Below are 18,646 nucleotides of genomic sequence, written 5' to 3' on the forward strand. Positions count from 1 at the left end.
ACTCGCTCAACCATTTATCAACAAGATCTGTGGCGTTTTCACGCGCGACACGTCAGGAGTCGTACGTTCCAAGCAGGCGACCTGGTGCTCCGAGTGGATCAGCAAAGACCTCACAAGTTGGCTCCTGCCTGGGAAGGACCCTTCATCATCTCAAAGGTGCTGAACAATGGAGCATACAGACTCTACAGCGTCGACAGGGAGATAGACGAGCCGCGAGCATGGAATGGAGATCTCCTGAAGCGCTTCTACACGTGACCGTCGACTGAAGCAGTGTAAAGAACAAGTATTGGTGAAATAATATAAAGCAGATTGAGTTTTTTGCAGGTTCAAAGTTCTTCCGCGGTCGCAGACTCCGGTCTCAAAAAAAAACTTAGCTGCGATCCAGAATCGCCGAAGTATGAACTTTCTCCGAGTGTGCACTTAACGTCACACTCGGGGACTTAGCTGCGATCCAGAATCGCCTAAGTATGAACTTTCTCCGAGTGTGCACTTAACATCACACTCGGGGACTTAGCTGCGATCCAGAATCGCCGAAGTATGAACTTTCTCCGAGTGTGCACTTAACGTCACACTCGGGGACTTAGCTGCGATCCAGAATCGCCTAAGTATGAACTTTCTCCGAGTGTGCACTTAACATCACACTCGGGGACTTAGCTGCGATCCAGAATCGCCTAAGTATGAACTTTCTCCGAGTGTGCACTTAACGTCACACTCGGGGACTTAGTTGCGATCCAGAATCGCCTAAGTATGAACTTTCTCCGAGTGTGCACTTAACGTCACACTTGGGGACTTAGCTGCGATCCAGAATCGCCTAAGTATGAACTTTCTCCGAGTGTGCACTTAACGTCACACTCGGGGACTTAGCTGCGATCCAGAATCGCCTAAGTATGAACTTTCTCCGAGTGTGCACTTAACGTCACACTCGGGGACTTAGCTGCGATCCAGAATCGCCTAAGTATGAACTTTCTCCGAGTGTGCACTTAACGTCACACTCGGGGACTTAGCTGCGATCCAGAATCGCCTAAGTATGAACTTTCTCCGAGTGTGCACTTAACGTCGCACTCGAGGACTTAGCTGCGATCCAGAATCGCCTAAGTATGAACTTTCTCCGGGTGTGCACTTAACGTCACACTCGGGCAAGTAGTCGACAGCGGTCTCGGGGACTACACCCAGTGGGTTCACTAAGAGTGACCCCACTGGCATGCAACTCAAGCAGGCCCGCCCTATTGAGATGCATGTTACCACCTACGCCTACGAGGCCAATACTACCGACCTGAGTACAAATTACTCTCGGGGACTCTTACAGTAAGTGCACTCCGAGTGCCACAACTGCTCGCAGTCGGTCATATTATTTATAGACCTGACCAAAGCAAAGACAATATGTATAAAGACAACTGCCGGTGCAAGCACTCGGCAGAAGTCTCGGGGACTACACCCACTAGGTTCACTCAGAGTGAACCCATTGCAAACAACAGATGCTATCCAAGAACACCCAGTGGGTTACAAGAGAAAAGTAAATACTTACTAGCCCACTTACTCGGATATCATCCCGCAGCTCCAAGCTCCGCTGGTACAAGGATGCGACGGAGTCGTAGGCCCTCTTGGCTTCTCCAGCCATCAGCTCTTCCGAGGCTCATCCGCGGCAGAGCCTTCCGAGGTTTGGACCCACTCGGTTTGGCCGCCTTGGAAGATTGACCCGCAGGCTCAGCGGCAACATCCCTGGCCCTCTTGGTGCTCCGAGCACTCGGGACCACTAGGGCAGTGGGCGGAGCACTCGAAGATGCCGGAGGGACCGAGGGGACGGCAGGCTCGTGTCAGCGCTTGGTCCGATGCTCTAACTGCGGAGGCGGCGAGTCCTGCTCTTCGTCTTCCTCCTCTTCCTCGCTAGTCTCTTCCTCCGACTCCCCACTGTCGGAGACATACTCAGCGCTCTCCACGCTGCCTTCCTGGCTGCCTTCTTCCTCCTCCTCGGCCGGGTTCCCATCCGAGACGGGAGAAAACCAGTTGGTCCACTTCTGCATGAAATACAGTCGGCGACATCAAGCGACAAGCAGAGATTTAAGAAAGCAATAAAACTAAAACAGATACGTGCACTCGACACATGGTACTCACTTGATTCGGAGGAGGATTGTCCGCGCTGAAAGCCCTCACTCGCCGAGACCCTCTGGGGTTCTCGCAGGCGCCTGTGATTTGGAGCATCCACGATGCCACCTTCTCCTCGGTCACGCTCAAGACGTTAGTCCGAGTGGAGTCCTCGGTCCCCGAGTAGTGCCACATGGCGTGGTCGCGAGCCTGCAGTGGTTGTATGCGCCGACCAAGGAAAGTCTCCAGAAAATCCATGCCAGTGACTCCCCTCCTGACGACGTCTACGAGTGCGTCGACCAAGGGCTGGATGTCGAGCTTCTCCGCCTTTGTGATCGCGAGCTGCTTAGGTGGAGCGGGACGATCAAGGCTGAAAGGGGGCAACCCTGAAGAGGCGTTCGGACAGGCAACGTCTTGGCAGTAGAACCACGTCGACTGCCAGTTCCTGACCGACTCGCTCAGCTGAAGAGCAGGATAACTACTCCGACTCTTTTTCTGGAAACCTAAGCCCCCGCAGAGTTGGAGAAGATGCGTTTTATCATCCGACTGGCTAAGTCGTTTGATAGTCTGAGATCTAGCAGAGAATATGTGTTTGAACAACCCCCAATGGGGGGGGCAGCCGATGAAGCACTCGCACATAACGATGAAAGCAGAGAGATGGGCAATAGCATTCGGAGGAAAATGGTGAAGCTGTGCCCCGAAGTGGTTCATGATGCCCTTAAAGAAAGGATGCGGGGGCAGGGAAAAACCTCGGTAGACATGGCTGAGCAGCAAGACGCGCTCCCCCTCCCGTGGTGCCGGCTCGACCTCATTCTCAGCCGGCAGCCTCCAAGACTTGTGGACGATCATCCCGTCCTCCACCAGCTGCAGCTGATCCCCCTCCGTCAACGTGGAGGGAAGGAAGTCGCCTTGAATCCACCCCGCCGGCAACGGCCGCTGCCGCCGCTGAGTAGGAGCCGCCGTCTTCCCCTTCTTCTTCCTCGCCTCCATCTTGCTGGTTTGACCCTTGGTCATGGCGGAAGTTGAAAGTTTGCGGAGAGAGAGGAGGAGTGGGGAGGTTAGGTGCCCTGGAGGAGGCGAGGAGGACGAAGCAATGGAAAAAGATCCGACGGGCGTAACGAAAAACCCTTGCCGCCGGGATTTAAGTAAGGTTCCGACTGGGTCGCTGGCAGGTGGCCCCGAAACCTTATCCCCCGACCGGCCGCGGCGATATCAGTGGAGGAGTTGACGGCGCGAGAATCGAGGCATCGGGCGCTAATCGAGTGCGCTGGCGTCATCCCCACTGAGCGCGCGGAAACCAAAATTTGAAGATCCCGGAAAATCCGCTGCTGTCAGTTGACGGGTCGCGTCAAGAGATACCCTGAATACACTCGGTTTCCGCAGTTCGTTCCACGGAGATTTCCACTCGGATCGTTGGTCAGAAGAGATAAAATGGATCGAGGCAAGCAACACCCAAGCCAAGTCCGCTCCAGTCGGATCCAAACTTCAAACATCGCTTCGTCGTTCCAACCCCAATCCATTCAGGGACTAATGATGGGGTTATAGTCCTAGGGTAGGGTCATAGGCCTGCCCTGTAGGTCCTACCCAAGGACTACCCCTCACAAAGGACAAGGCACTTAGTCAGCTCCGACTGAATTAAGGAGTCCCCATCGTCCAGTCGGTAACAGGTCCTCGATCACCCAGTCGGAGACTAGCATTCGGAGGATATCAAGCTAACCGACTGGATACCACTCGGTACATCGTAACCCCCCTGGAGGGAAACGGTCGTACATTTCCAGGTGCATTTATTAGCATTTAGGGCATACGTTACCTGTAACGTATGCATTCAATCGCCACTACTCCACCCCTGTACCGGAACCGTTGTGGAGGGCAGCGCACTCTATATAAGCCACCCTCCCCCGCTGGTAGAGGGGTTAGCAACTCACTGTATTCCATATTTCCACTCGACTACAAGCTCCCTGAGCACTGAGACGTAGGGCTATTACCTCCACCGTAGAGGGGCCTGAACTCATACAACCTTCCCGTAGCTAAGGCTCTGCCCATCCTTTTCGTACCCTACACATCTACTGTTAGGCTTATACCCACGACAGTCACGCTGTGTTGAGACTCCCTCATTGACTTTGGACAGCCTATCCGAGATAAGTTTCGTTGTGCCCAAAGTACTAACTCTGTCATACTAACCTTTGCTTAGGTGGCCACAAATGATATTCTTCGCTTGCAAGTCAAGTTGCTTGAACTTCTTCACATCAGAGACACAGATAGTAGCAGTGATGGAGGGAATACCATTTTCCACAATATACTAGAGAGCATTGTCAATTGCTTGAAGATGCATTTGCATCTTGGTCTTCCGGTAGGGGAAGTCCTTTCCTTCAAAGGTAGGACATCCTGCAGTAACCTTGATCATATGTGCGGTCGACATAACTAACACTGCAGGTGGTTAAACCAAAATCACACAGAACAAGAAAGTACCTTGCTCTGATACCAATTGAAAGTGCGTTATATCAACTAGAGCGGGTGAATAGGAGATTTTGACAATTTCATCACCGAGGAAATTCCTAGTGAGGAAAGTCCTCTGTCATGAACTGAGTGGACCGGAAATAGTACATGATCAGATGTGCAAAAATGTCTGCTGCAAAGTACTCAACGTGATTTCTGAGATTCGATTTGCACATGTCACAAGTACAAGGTAAGCAGGTGAAGATTAACTCAGGTGAAGAATTTGAGGTGAGGAATTCAGAGAAAGTCTTTAGCCAAATTCTACAAAAAGTACAGATGAAAGTCTTCAATATGCAATTGAGGAAATGAGAAGGTTGAGGAAATAGAACCAGTAGCTAGATGAAGACAATTGTTGATGACCCAGTTCCAACTGTTGTGACAGTTGTACGTGTGATTTGGAGCGGCTTGGTATTGAAACCAAAGGACACACAGTCCCGGGCAGTCCCTGCCGTATTCTCCTTGAGCTAAGGACACATAGTCCTCGTCCAACACTCATGGTAAGTCTTCAGGGCAGACTTCCAAACCCTCACAAACTCTGTCACCCGGCGATCCACAATTGACTGCTGGATGCTCTAGATCATGACGCCTAACCGTCTGGTGGATATACAGTCCTCAAAGGCAACAAGCATTGGTTCCACATAGGAATAACTTATTTAGTGCTTCTCAATCACTTGGGTTTTGGTTTGGGTTTTGGTGTTTGGGGTATTTCCTCACTTGATGATTTTCACTCAAAGGTTCTGAGAAATTTGGGTTGCTCTAAATGACTAGTGTCAGTTTCTCTCATAGCAGCCAACCAGCTAGTGGTTGTGGGGGTGTCTATTTATAGCCTGGGAGCATCCCGACATGATTTGACATAAATGCCTTTTAATAATATGACTGTTGGCTGGATAAGATCTATGACAGGTAGCGCATGGCGCGACAACGGTCGGAACTTTCAACTATGAAAGTCCTCACGTCTCTCATATTCCTCACTTTGAGGCTTTGGTAGATATAGTCTTGGGTTGAGCATCTTGAGGAAATTCGTTCCATAGTTTTACCTCAACCCCCTTTAACAGTACGGTGTTCCTATGATGCAAGTATGAAGAAAATGAAAAACAGAAAGAATAAATCTTCAAGCTTCAAAGTCTTCAGACTGTTTTCTTCACGACACACCGAATTCCTCATCTTTAATATCTTCATGAGCAATACCAATTTCTTCGCAATTTCTTCGCGGTCAAAGTATTCAAGGAATGACCAAAGTCTTCACCCGAACACATACATTTTTAGGGATCGATATTCATCGAATAACTCAAACTCCTCAGCGACTTATAGAGCATGTGTACACTCACAAACATATTAGTCTCTTAACCTATAAGTCTTCAAACCACCAAAATCACTAAGGGGCACTAGATGCACTTACACTCACAAAATACCGATGCATGGGAAGTGGTTTAGACTTAAATATGCTTGCCATGTGATTCGTGATGCTCTTTTTATGTTTCAGTTCTTTACCTTTATGCGAGCATCATTGAAATCATTATGCCTAGCTAGGGGCGTTAAACAATAGCGCTGTTGGGAGGCAACCCAATTTTATATTTATGCTTTTGTTTTTGCTTCTGATTTTGAGTTCTGCACACATTATTACCTCTTTAATAATTGTGTTTTCTTTTTTTAATTAGTGTTTGAGCCAAGTAAGACCTTTGGGATGGTCTACGGTTTTTGCAAGTTGATTTTGCTGAAAAACAGAAACTTTCTCTCTCGGTCCAGGATTTTTCTAAATTCATTGGAATGTGCTTTTGATTTGAATTTTTTTACACAAGATTGATTTACAAATTTCCCTGATTGTCCTAATCTTTCAGAAGTTTTGTAGTTACAAAAGTATTCGAAGTATACAGATTGCTACAGATTGTTCTGTTTTTGACAGATTCTATTTTCTTTGTGTTGTTTGCTTATTTTGAGGAATCTATGGGTTGTATCGGGAGGCATGAACCATGGATAAGTTGGAATACAGTAAATATTACACCAACATAAATAGAGAATGAGTTTACGACAATACCTAAAGTGGTGATTTATTTTCTTATACTAACGGATCTCATGAGTTTTCTGTTGAGTTTTGTGTTGTGAAGTTTTCATGTTTTCGGTAAAGAGTTGATGGACTATGGAATAAGGAGTGGCAAGAGCCTAAGCTTGTGGATGCCCAAGGCATCCCAAGCCATATTCAAGGATACCAAAGATCCTAAGCTTGGGGATGCCCCGGAAGGCATCCCCTCTTTCGTCTTCAATCTATAGGTAAATTTACTTGAGACTATATTTTTATTCACCACAAGATATGTGTTTTGCTTGGAGCTTCTTGTATGATATGAGTCTTTACTTTTTAGTTTCCCACAATCATCCTTGATGCACACATCTTTTGAGAGAGACACGCTGAATTTTGAATTTATTCGAATACTCTATGTGCTTCACTTATATCTTTTGAGCTAGTCAATGTTGCTCTAGTGCTTCACTTATATATTTTAGAGCACAGTGGTGTTTTATTTTATAGAAATTAATAAACTTTCGTACCTCGCTTATATTATTTTGAGAGTTCTTTAAAACAACATGGTAATTGGTTTAGGCTATGAATTTTGTCCTAATATAATGGGCATCCAAGAGGGATATAATAAAAACTTCATATTAAGTGCATTGAATATGATGAGAAGTTTGATTCCTTGCATATAGTTTTGAGATATGAAGATGGTAATATGAGAGTCATTCTAGTAAGTAATTGTGAATTGGAACAAATACTTGTGTTAAAGCTTGTGATTCCCGTAGCATGCACGTATGGTGAACCGCTATGTGATGAAGTCGGAGCATGGTTTGTTTAATGATTGTCAACCTTTGTGTGGAGGTCGGTATCACGCGATGGTTAACTCCTACCAACCCTACCCCTAGGAGCATGCGTCTAATACTTTGCGTCGATAACTAATAGGCTTTTGCCATAAGTATGTGAGTTCTTTATGACTAATGTTGACTTCATGGATTATACGCACTCTCACCCTTCCACCCTTGCTAGCCTCTCTAGTACCGCACAACTTTCGCCGGTACATTAAACTCACCTTCCTCAAAATAGACACCATATACTTTCCTCAAAACAACCACCATATCTACCTATTATGGCATTTTCATAGCCATTCTGAGGTATATATCCATGCAACACCACCGTCCCGTTGTTTTTATGACACGCACCATAACTTCCATATTACTTATAGAGTCATATTTTGTTCTAGATATCGAGTTGTAAGTAAATAAAAGTGTGATGATCTGCATTATTAGAGCATTGTCCCATGTGAGAAAAGGATGATGGAAGCTATGATTCCCTCACAAGTTGGGATGAGTCTCCGGACTTTACAAAAAATAAAAGAGGGCAGTGAAGACCAAAAAAAGAGGCCAAAGATGTCCACCAAAAGAAGGAAAAAATGAGAGTAAGATAGAAGGGGCAATGCTACTATCTTTTTCCACACTTTTGCTTCAAAGTAGGACCATGTTCTTCATAGAGAGCCTCCTATTTTATCACTTTCATATAACCAATGGAACTTCATCTTTTGCACAATCACTTAGTTTTATTTTTGAGCTTTCATACACTTATAGCTCTAGTGCATTTGTTGCATGGCAGTCCCTACTCACTCACATTGATATCTATTGATGGGCATCTCCATAGCCCGTTGATACGCCTAGTTGATGTTTGACTATCTTCTCCTCTTTCTTTTTGCAACCTTGATACGTCTCCATTGTATCTACTTTTCCAAACTCTTTTGCCCTTGTTTTGGACTCTAATTTGCATGATTTGAACGGAACTAACCCGGACTGGCGATGTTTTCAGCAGAATTGCCATGGTATTGTTTTTGTGCAGAAATGAAAGTTCTCGGAAGATCCTGAAAATTTACGGAGATTTCTTTTGGAAAATATGAAAAATACCTGCGCAAAGATCCACCAGAGGGGGTGGGCCAGTGGGCCACAAGCCCTGTTGCCGCGGCCACCCCCTGGCCATGGCAACCAAGCTTGTGGGGCCCACGTGGCTCTGCCGCCCCCAATCTCAGCTCTATAAATTCACTTTCGCCCAGAAAAAAATCAGAAGAGAAGATTTCGTCGCGTTTGCGATACGGAGGCGCCGTCACATCATGTTCTTTATGTGGAGGACAGATCTGGAGTTCGTTTTGGGCTTCGGAGAGGGGAAATCGTCGCCATCGTCATCATCAACCTTCTTCCCTCTCCAATTCCATGAAGCTCTTCATCGTTCGTGAGTAATCTATTCGTAGGCTCGCTGGGCGGTGATGAGTAGGATGAGATCTATCATGTAATCGAGTTAGTTTTGACGGGGATTGATCGCTAGTATCCACTATGTTGTGAGATTGATGTTGCTACTACTTTGCCATGCTTAATGCTTGTCACTAGGGCCCGAGTGCCATGATTTCAGATCTAAAATTATTATGTTGTCACCAATATATGTGTGTTTTAGATCCGATCTTGCAAGTTGTAGTTACCTACTATGTGTTATGACCCGGCAACCCCGGAGTGACAATAACCGGAACCACTCCCGGTGATGATCATAGTTTGAGGAGTTCATGTGTTCACCAAGTACTAATGCGTTGTTCCGGTTATTTATTAAAAGGAGAACCTTAATATCCCGTGGTATCCTTTTGGACCCCGCTGCCACGGGAGGGATGGACAATATATGTCATGCAAGTTCTTTTCCCTAAGCACGTATGACTACACACGGAATGCATGCCTACATCACATTGACGAACGGGAGCTAGCCACATATCTCTCCGTATTATAACTGTTGCATGATGAATATCATCCAAACAAATCACCGACCCATTGCCTACAAGTTTGTCCCACTGCTGCTGTTACTTGTCTTGCTCTGCTGCTACTGCTGTTACTACTGTTGCTGCTGCTGTTACTTGTCTTGTTGTTATTTGCTACTATTGCTACTTGCTATTGCTTTCACTACTGACGTTCCTTGCTACTGCTACTACTTTGCTTGCAGATACTAATCTTTCAGGTGCGGTTGAATTAGACAAATTCAGCTGCTAATACTCGAGAGTATTCTCTTACCTCCTGGCGCATCAACATATTTGGGTTGAATACTCTACCCTCGAAAACTACTGCGAACCCATGCGCTGGTGGGCCGTCAACAACATTCTTCTAGTTTTGTTGCCGGGGAGTGCTAGCAGCATTCTTCTGGTGCCGTTTCCGGGGAAGGTCTGTTGTCACAGAATCAGCATTCGTCTAGCTATTGCCAGAGAGTGCCAATCAAACCTCCACCATATTCTATTTTCACCTATAGTGCTATATCCATGGCTCACACTCATGTATTGCGTGAGATTTGAAAATGTTTGAGAACATAAAAGTGTGAAACAATTTCTTGACTTCAATCAGGGCTTTGCATTATTTAGATATTCTGTGTGGGGAACATGGAGCATAGCCAGACCATATGATTTTGTAGGGATAACTTTCTAAAACCATGTAATTTTGAAAGGAAGCAACTGCCTTGTTAGTATGCTTGAAGTATTATTGTTGTTATGTCAATATTAGTCTTTTATTTTGAATCTTATGGATCTGAATATTCATTCCACAAGAAAGAATATTACATGGCTAAATATGTTAGGTAGCATTCCACATCAAAAATTCTGTTTTTATCATTTACCTACCCGAGGACGAGTAGGAATTAATCTTGCGGATGCTTGATATGTATCCAACGTATCTATAATTTTTGATTGTTCTGTGCTATTATATTATCTATTTTGGATGTTTTATACGCATTAATATGCTATTTTATATTATTTTTGGGACTAACCTATTAATCTAGAACTTATTGCCAGTTTCTGTTTTTTTCATGTTTTTGAGTATTGCAGATAAGGAATATTAAACGGAGTCCAAACGGAATAAAATATCCGGAATGATTTTTCTTGGATGAGAAGAAATGTGCCAGACTTGGAGAAGGGGACAGGACACATGTCGGGAGACGACAAGCCTGCAGGGCGCGCCCTACGGGGGCGCCCCTGGCTTGTAGGCCCCCTACAGCTCTCCTAACCCTAATCTTCGTCCTATAAATTCCCAAATATTCTCCCATTGCCAAAAGGAGACAAACAAAATACTTTTCCGCTGCCAAGAGCCTCTGTTTCCGTGAGATCCAATTTGGGAGCCTTTTTCGGTAATCTGCCAGAGAGGGAATTGATCACGGAGGGCATCTACATCAACTCCATTGCCCCTCCGATGATGCGTGAGTAGTTCACCACATACCTATGGGTCCATAGCTAGTAGGTAGATGTCTTCTTCTCTCTCTTTGTTCTTCAATACCATGTTCTTCATGATCTTCATGGAGATCTATCCGATGTAATACTCTTTTGCGGTGTGTTTGTCGAGATCCGATGAATTGTGGGTTTATGTTCAGATTATCTATGAATATTATTTAAATCTTCTCTGAATTCTTATATGCATGATTTCATATCTTAGCAAGTCTCGTCGAGTTATTGGTTTGGTTTGGCCAACTAGATTGGTAATTCTTGCAATGGGAGAAGTGCTTAGTTTCGGGTTCAATCTTGCAGTGTTCTCACCCAGTGACAAAGTAGGGGTAGCGAGGCACGTATTGCATTGTTGCCATCGAGGATAAAAAGATGTGGTTTTCATCATATTGCTTGAGTTTATCCCTCTACATCATGTCATCTTACTTTATGCATTAATCTCTTCTTCATGAACTTAATACTCTAGATGCAGGTAGGAGTCGGTCGATGTGTGGAGTAATAATAGTAGATGCAGAATCATTTCGGTCTACTTGACACGTACGTGATGCCTATATGCATAATCATTGCCTTGGACATCTACATAATTATTCGTTGTTCTATCAATTGCTGGATAGAAATTTGTTCACCCACCGTAGTATTTTCCTTTATGAGAGAAGCCTCTAGTGAAACCTATGGCCCCTGATCTATTTTCCACATTATACTTTCAGATCTATAAACCAAAAATACCCAAAATATATTGCTGCTAATGATTTACTTTTGTTTTACTTTTAGTTCTAGCAATCTTTTATATCTATCTCTATCAGATCTCATCCTTGCAAATAATTGTGCAGGGATTGACAACCCCTTTTTAGCGTTGGGTGCAAGTGTTTGATTGTTTGTGTAGGTACTATGATAGGGGCCTTGCTTGTTCCTCCTACTGGATTGATACCTTGGTTCTCAACAAACTGAGGGAAACACTTATCTACTTCGTTGCATCACCCTTTCCTCTTCAAGGGAAAACCAACGCAAGACCAAGAGGTAGCAGAGTGCCCTATTGGCTTGTGGCCAGTAGGCGGTCCCGCTCCGGTATATTTTGGCCCAAAAATTCTTAAATATCCGAGAAAAGTTTTCCATAAAATCTCAGGTCATTTGGAGCAAGTTAATTTTCCTACCTTTTTCTTGGTTTCCCGGTCCAGAATTCTAGTTTCCAGAATTTTCTTCTTAGTGATGTACCTTTCATATTCAGAGAGAAAGAACATAAGAATTGTATGATAAAAGAGATAATGGACAAGATTAACAAAAATATCAATAGTAATTCATGATGCAAAATAGACGTATCAGGGTGCAATTCCAAGCCCCTAAGCCACCTCTCCTTTTCTCCGATTAGCTGAAATAGCTGATGGGGCCGCATCGGATGGCAGAGCCAGCCATGAAGGATCTATGCGTCAAGATATGGCCTACAGAGCCACTACCAAGTAGCTACTTTGGTCTGGTGCAGAAACTGGTCGCCGTCACGCCCCAGATTGACGACCTGAAGCGCTCCGTCTGCATGGAGGGAGCTCGGATGGCATTTGTGAGGATCATGATGCACTGGCCGAAGTTCAAGCCCAAATAGATGGCCATCGCACCTCCACTGCCTGGTAAGGAGCATACGCGCCCCAAGCTATATTTCCCCAACATCATGGAGGGTGCTCGGGCGATAGAAGCCCAGAGCTCCAAGGATGTAATCATTGAATGAAAATATTATCCTGTATGAACGGTTGAACCTCCGTGGAATAAAATGCTTTTTTGGATAGTATACCATGTCCTACTTTGTTTAATTTTGACTCATATGTAGCCATTTTAACTTGAAAGTTTCCAGTCGTTTGCTTCAGCCCCATGGTAGATGATTGCAGGGGTGTTTTTGGCTTCCTCACTATTACCCTTAGCCAACGTCTTGGTGCTTGGAGGCGATAGTGCGGAAGGAAACAAAGCAATCTGACTATGCGACTTTATTGCTTTCACTTGACCATAGGAGCTTGACTGCAGGGACTAGTTAAGAGCCCCCTTGTAGTTTGTGATGTTTGGATATAACGAGGTTACAAAACCATTATTATTTGGTTTGTATAACTTCAAACCCTCCATATAACACGGTGAACCTCCATCGGTTCTTAGTATAATACTTGTCAATAGATCGCAAATCAGTTCTCGCTTATTATGGCAGTCAGTTTTCGCCTTTCTCCACTGAGGTACTTAACCAGATGAGCTAGAAGTACAATCGCAGTGGTCCTTCGTTTACCCCTTTAGCCGAACAAGCAAAACATAAAGGGGGTAAGCACAAGATCCGGGCAACCCAACTATTGACCCAAGACATAATTCAGAATCGATGCACATAACGCAATATCCAAGATGCCAAACACACGTTATAAAATATGGTATCGGAATGATGCTTAGGGTGAACGTAATAGCCAAGCCCCGGTCGATTAGCCAATCACATCAAACATGTGTATCAAACAGGCTTGTGCTGGTGTTAAAGATCGGAAACGGGAAAAAAGAGGTAGAAAAGGCTATACAATATGGTTGATTGCCACTGAGGTTTAAAGTTTGGTCTTTATTTCCGATTAACTCGTGGTTTCTATCATACAATCCGAACTGCCCAAGCAGCTGCTATGAATATTAAAAATAAATTTACAAAGGAAAGGTTTACACATGGTTTCTTGTGGATGGCTTGGTCTCCTTTACGGCTCCCTAATACACGTCTGCGCCTTTGTTCTTTGGGAAGTGCTCCTTTACAGGGGAGAATAGTTGGCGAGCGGACCTATGACAGAGACGGTCTTGAGAAGTCATCGAGGTGTGCACAACTTTACGCTGAGTAGGTCCTTTATGGTACCTGAATTTGTATGAAGACGTCTAATGACTATAGTTCGGTCTAAGTTGATACTAGGTCCCATGTATTCGGTCCCCATAGCTGCCCATGGTATTTTAAGTGCAAAAATGTGCCTCGAGGGCACATATTTTACTGCTAGCAAGGTCCTGCTGTGGGGAGCGTATCCCTATTTATTTTGAGCTTGAGAAGGATCCAGGAACTGTGGCGGGACTCGGGCTCATTTGTTTTCCCCTCGTTCCTTAAAAGTGAGCTGGGACTTTGGAGTCATATTACCGGCATGTACTTTGGCTACCAGAGTTGCGGTATGTTCCTTGGTTCAGAGGCGTCGCTCAGTGTTGCCATTGACGATAATAACATCCTTGGCTCCCGACATCTTCATCTTCATGTATGCTTTATCGGGAATGACATTCAAGTGAGCGAACACTGTATGATCGAGGAGTGCATGATAGCCGCTATGAATAGGGACTATGCTGAAGATCAAGTCTTCGCTTCGGAAGTTATCAGGCGAACCAAACACTACTTCCAAAGTTATGGTACCCGAGCAATGAGCCTCGACACCTAGAATTATTCCTTTGAAGGTGGTGTTACTAGGTTTGATCCTTGACGGTTCGATACCCATTTTTCTCATTGTGTCTGCATAAATCAGATTGAGGCTACTGCTTTCGTCCATGAGGACTCTAGTGATATGGTACCCATATTTTGGATCGTAGTAATAATTCAAAAAATTCCTACGTCATACCAAGATCATATAGGAGAAACCAACGAGTGAGGAAGAGCATCTTCATACCGTTGAAGATCGCAAAGCGGAAGCGTTTCTATGAACGCGGTTGATGGAGTCGTACTCGCGGCGATCCGATCCAAACACCGAATGTTCGGTGTCTCTGCGTTCAACACACCTACTGCCCGGGGACACCTCCTCCTTCTTGATCCAGCAAGGAGGGAGGGGGAGTTGAGGGAGAGCTCCGATAGCACGACGGCGTGGTGACGGTGGAGTTGCGTGGTACTCCGACAGGGCTTCGCCAAGCACTACGGAGAGGGATGAGAAGGAAGAGCAGGGCTGCGGCAAGGGAAAGAGGAATTATTGTGCGCAGCTCTGAAAACCCCTTGGGTATTTATAGGAGGAAGAGGAGGAGGAGGGCCGGGCACCCTAGACCAATCTAGGGTGGGTTCGGCGGCAAAGGAGGGGACGGCAGCCAGGGTAGAGGTGGCTTGCCTCCCAAATTGGGAGGTGGGCAACCATCACCCTAGGGTTCCCATCCCTAGGCACCCATGGCCCTTGGTCGGCCGAGCCAGCCCACCTAGGTGGCTGGCTCCCACCTTATACCCTTTCGGTGGTCCCGTTACAATACCGATATACCCCGAAACCTTTCTGGTGACGGAAACTCGACTTCCTATATATAAATGTTTACCTGCGAACCATTCCGGAGCTCCTCGTGACGTCCAAGATCTCATCCGCGACTCCAAAAAACCTTCGGTTACCACATACTATTCCCATTACAAATCTAGCGTCATCGAACCTTAAGTGTGTAGACCCTACGTGTTCGGGAAACATGCAGACATGACCGAGACATCTCTCCGGCCAATAACCAACAGTGGGGTCTGGATATCCATGTTGGCTCCCACATGTTCCACGATGATCTCAACGGATGAACCACGATGTCGAGGATTCACTCAATCCCGTATGCAATTCCCTTTGTCTATCGGTATGACACTTGCCCGAGATTCGATCGTCGGTATCCCTATACCTCGTTCAGTCTCGTTACCGGCAAGTCTCTTTACTCGTTCCATAACAGATCATCCCGTGGCTAACTCCTTAGTCACATTGAGCTCATTACGATGATGCACTACCGAGTGGGCCCAGAGATACCTCTCCGTCAGACGGAGCGACAATCCCAATCTCGATTCATACCAACCCAACAGATACTTTCGGAGATACCTATAGTGCACGTTTATAATCACCCAGTTACGTTGTGACGTTTGATACACCCAAAGCACTCCTACGGTATCCGGGAGTTGCACAATCTCATGGTCTAAGGAAATGATACATGACATTATAAAAGCTTTAGCACACTGAAACGTCCCAAACGCATCTATAATTTCTGCTTGTTCCATGATGTTTTGGGTGACATTGTTATATGTTTTGCTACACTTTTATACCATTTTACACATATTTGGACTAACCTACTAACTCAGTGCACCTAGTGCGAGTTTCTGTTTGATGATGTCTATTCTGCAGGCACTTTTACCCAATTTTCCAAAGCCCAAAAAATTCGAGGAAAAAATATAAAAAACCAGCGTAATATAAGCTTCGAGATCACAAAAGATGGGCCACAGGGGGGGCGAAGGGCTGCCCAGGCGACCTCCTAACGCGGCCTACCCACTGGCCGAGCCATCAGGCTGCCTGGGTGGGCCCCACCTCCTCTGGTGCCCTACTTTGGCTCCTATTTTTACCCCCGTGGAGGAAATGCTGACTCCCGAACCCTTTTCTCCAGAAACAATTCCGATCTTCGCCGCCATCGCCAGCAAGTTTCGGGGGACCAGAATTCCTGTGTCGGCACCCTGCCGGGATAGGGAAGTGCCCCCGGATTCATCTCCATCGACGTTGCTTCCTCCCTCCATGAAGCGGGAGTAGTTCTTCCTCGAGGCTGAGGTCTTCTACAGTAGCTATGTGGTTAATTCTCTCTCCCATGATGTGATCTTGATTGTGATCATAGGCTATGTTAATCTAGGGTGATCTCATGATGTTTCCCCTTCTTCTATGTATTGTATTGATGTACTCACTTGATCTTATGTAGTATAATCCCCGAGACCATGGTGACAGCGGTCTATTGGACATGGATTAGAATAATATTTTCATGAGTGATTTCCTCTTCTGTGAAATGATTGAAGACTGAGAGTCTCTTGGTGCTTGTATTTCACTATCCTTGAGATACGTCGTGGTGATTGTGGTACTCTCTTTGGATGGTAGTGGTGACATTGGGAAATCCATAGAGAGAACTACGAACTCTAAGGTGGAAGTGGAGTATTTGAGCCCGAGCTCAAATGCACCCGCATGAACAGTAACATCGAAAAAAATTCAAAAACATTTCAAAAAATTCTGATTTTTTTTGTGATGAACATCATTTTGTTCAGAGCATTTTCAGAGCATCATTTTGTTTTTTTTGTCACGCCTTACTCGAATGTGATCTAATGTTGAAACTTTGCAAGCACTTAGAACTTTTGTCAATGTTCATCACAAAAAAAATCAGAATTTTTTGAAATGTTTTTGAATTTTTTTTGATTTTACTGTTCATGCGGGTGCATTTGAGCTCGGGCTCAGAAAGGCACTTCCTCTCTAAGGTGTACTTTTGTAGCGCTACATAATTCTTGTCCTCTCTTGATCACAAAGGAGTGACCTCCGAATACGTCACCATTGCGTGTTTTAGTGGAAATATCATGTGATTAGACTATGTTAATGTTGTTGGGAGTTGCCACTAGTGAAAGTATGAAGCCTTGGCCTTGTTTCTCACCATTGTTACACCGTTTATGCTCACTTTTGTCACTTGCGACCTTGCTGCCATTTTTATTACAGATCTATATTACCTTGTTTTACCATCCATATCACTTGCCTTTTAACATCTCTTTGCCAAACTAGTGCACCTATACAACTGACAATTGTTTTAGGTGTGTTGGGGACACAAGAGACTTCTTGTATCTTAATTGAGGGTTGCTTGAGAGAGACCATCTTCAACCTCTACTTCCCTGAGTTCGATAAACCTTAGGTCATCCACTTGAGGGAAATTGTTGCTGTCCTACAAACCTCTGCGCTTGGAGGCCCAACATAGTTTACAAGAATAGAAGCGTGCGTAGAAATCAAGCTATTTCTGGCACCGTTGCCAGGGAGGTGAGTGCTTGAAGGTATATCTTTAGATCTTGCAATTAAATCTTTTTGTTTCTTGTTTTATTTTCACTAGTTAGTCTTATGGAAAACTGTACTCTTAGTTCGTCGCTTGGGGAAGGACGCTTTACCACACCCGTGGTAGAGAAGTCTCCTCCACCTACTGAATGTATTTCATTCAAAATACCACTAGGGATAATTGAAATAATTAGGAAGGATTGTTATGAGGGAACAATCCATCCTAGTGATCATTTGTTGAAACTTACAGAACTTTGTGAGTTGCTTAAGATTTGAGGTTTGACAAGAGATGGAGTCATGAGGAAATTATTTGTTGTGTCACTGAAAGGAAAAGCATTGGAATGGTATAGGCTACTAGATGATTCTCACCTACGGGATTGGGAAGAGATACAGTCTCTCTTTTACTCCAAGTTTTATCCTCTTCATGAAATCCATGAAAATAGGAAGTATGTTTATAATTTCTATCCTCATGACGGAGAGAGCATAGCTCAAGCTTGGGGGAGACTGAAAACTTTAATGCTAAAATGTCCTAACCATGGGCTTCCCAAAGATATGATTATTACTAATTTCTATGCTAGGCTCTCTCGACAGGATAAATACTTTCTCGATGCTTCCTATATGCGTTCTTTCACAAACGAAAGGATTGTTGCTAAATGGGAACTCCATGTAAGAATTAAATGCAATACTGAAGATTGGGAGATCGACAAAGGTAAAGAGTCAGGTATAAATTATGAGTATGATTGCATTAAGACCTTTGTTGAAACTGCAAGTTTTAATAAGTTTAGTGCTAAGTTTGGGCTTGATTCTCAACTCTTTGTTGATTTCCTCAAATCTTTTGCTTCACATCTTAATATGCCTAAGGAGAATTGGATCAAGCATCATGAACCTTCTAAACATATTTGCAAAGAAGATGCAATTGTTAATGATGATTGCAACATGCATGATCCAATTCCTGAAAATGAAGTTTTATATGAGCATGTTAATTTTTGTGGAGTGGATACACCTTGTGAAAGGCCTGTGATTGAAGAAGAGAAGTATTGTAAGCAACATAAGCATGAAAGACCA

Source organism: Hordeum vulgare, chromosome 5H (genome assembly GCF_904849725.1).
Source record: "Hordeum vulgare subsp. vulgare chromosome 5H, MorexV3_pseudomolecules_assembly, whole genome shotgun sequence".
Classification (NCBI taxonomy): domain Eukaryota; kingdom Viridiplantae; phylum Streptophyta; class Magnoliopsida; order Poales; family Poaceae; genus Hordeum; species Hordeum vulgare.